Source organism: Myotis lucifugus, unplaced genomic scaffold (assembly GCF_000147115.1).
Source record: "Myotis lucifugus unplaced genomic scaffold, Myoluc2.0 scaffold_365, whole genome shotgun sequence".
Taxonomy (NCBI): Eukaryota; Metazoa; Chordata; class Mammalia; order Chiroptera; family Vespertilionidae; genus Myotis; species Myotis lucifugus.
In genome coordinates, this window is record NW_005871413.1 from 989,871 (window position 1) to 991,513 (window position 1,643).

General features: G+C 51.3%; 1 long non-coding RNA gene and 1 pseudogene across 2 annotated transcripts in view; both read right to left on the reverse strand.

Moving 5' to 3' along the window:
• Nucleotides 1–1,643, reverse strand: part of LOC106699301 — a 63,155-nt gene that overhangs the window by 35,674 nt on the left and 25,838 nt on the right. Inside the window, exons 1-2 of one of the 2 annotated variants that reach the window (XR_002832309.1) lie at nucleotides 428–590; nucleotides 12–158 (exon numbers count right to left, since the gene is read on the reverse strand). This is a non-coding gene — a long non-coding RNA (uncharacterized LOC106699301). Of the gene's footprint in view, nucleotides 1–11; nucleotides 159–427; nucleotides 591–1,643 lie in introns of those variants that run through there. The other variant, XR_002832308.1, reaches the window with a different exon arrangement.
• The window catches only part of LOC111828434, a 75,437-nt pseudogene that overhangs the window by 23,930 nt on the left and 49,864 nt on the right, over nucleotides 1–1,643 (reverse strand).

Genomic DNA, 1,643 nt, shown 5'->3' on the forward strand with positions numbered 1-1,643 from the left:
ACATCTTTTACCTGAGAAGCAGCCATTTGGTCGTGGTCCTGATCAGGGTGTGGGTTGTTTTCTCAGGTGACAATATGTAGGAGTCACAGAAATGTGCCTTCAAAGATGTCAGCACAGCCCTGTTAATCAGCTCAGCTCACACTCACAGTCAGAAGGACCTGGAAATGAGGAAAAGGCCACCCCTCCTGTCCTTGGTCACAGCAGAGACAGGAACAATGAGCTCCTACATGGAGACCACACTGTGAGGTATTTTATTTTGTCTTCATGTGTCTCTCCTCCCAAAGACACCCACAAACTCCTACAGAAATGAGGTGAGTTGCTGTCCTGATGCCGGAAACCAGAGCACCCCCTTACCTCCCCCGAACAAAGCCTGCTCCCCACTCTCACAAAGGCATCCTGCACCCCTCCTGTTAATCCCCGTCCTCACCTTCCATCACCTGGAGGCCCACAGTCACCAATGATGCCCCACCCAGAGCAGCTGTCCACCTCCATGGGGGAAAGTGCCCCTGAGGGCATTTCTTTAAGCTCCTCAGGGGATCTGAGAAGACCAAGAGGATTTATCTCAGGATGTTTTCAAATAATAAATAGTCAGACATAGAAAAAGTAAATCCACAGAACACACACACACCAGACAGCAACAAAGCTAAGGATTTAAATAGTCCTGAAAAAAGGATCAAATTGTGACAGACACAGGTCACTTCCTCTGCATCCCAGGAAATGACAAGGGACCCATGACCAACAGACAAGTCTCTCCCCTCTGAGTGAATAATGGTTGCAACTGGAAACAAATCATTATAAAATTCCCAAGCCTTATAAGCTGCAGATTTAGAATTCTCATTCAATCTGTATGACTAAGACAATCCAGCTGTTAAATGTAAAAAGGCACACCTCGGCGGCATAACTCAGTGACCTAGATTCCTAGTCAGGGCATATGGTCAGGTTGCAGGTTTGATCCCCAGTGAGGGGCTTGCAGGAGGAAGCTGATAAATGATTGTCTTTCCTCATTGATGTTTCTAACTCTCTCTCCCTCTCCCTGCCTCCTGGAGATGAACAGATATATATATATATATATATATATCCGCAGCCGATACATCACAACTTAACCATCCACAACCCATCAGCTCACCCCTCACCCAGATCAGGGTCCCCTCCTCCCACTACATGTATTTCTGTCTGTGGATCTGTCTCTGTCTCCTGCTCCCTTTCCCTCCACTGTGGTCCTTTCCTGTGTCCCCCCCTCTCTCCTGCTCTCTCCCCCCTTTTCTCTCTGTCTGTCCTACACCTGGACCATGAAACTCCTGAAACCTCCTTCCCTTCAGGGGCTCTTTCTCCTGGTCTCTGAGGCTCCATCTCCACACACGTCTGCGTCTTCCCCTCCCCACGCCCGCGGCCCCTCTGCTGCCTGTTCCCGTCTGTCCCGCTCCCACAGCTGCTGACTCAGGGCTGCTCCCTCTGCTCCCTCATCCCTGAGCCCCCCTTTCTGTCTCTGCACTCGCTCCCCAACTCTTCTCCTCTGAACCCGTGTCTCTGTCTCAAGTGCCTCCTCCTGTGCGGGCCCCACTTCTGCTCCCCAGGACCCGCTCCCTCTCAGCCTCCCTTCCTCTCTCTGGGCTCCCCCTCCTCCCTGTGTCTCCACTTCCTTC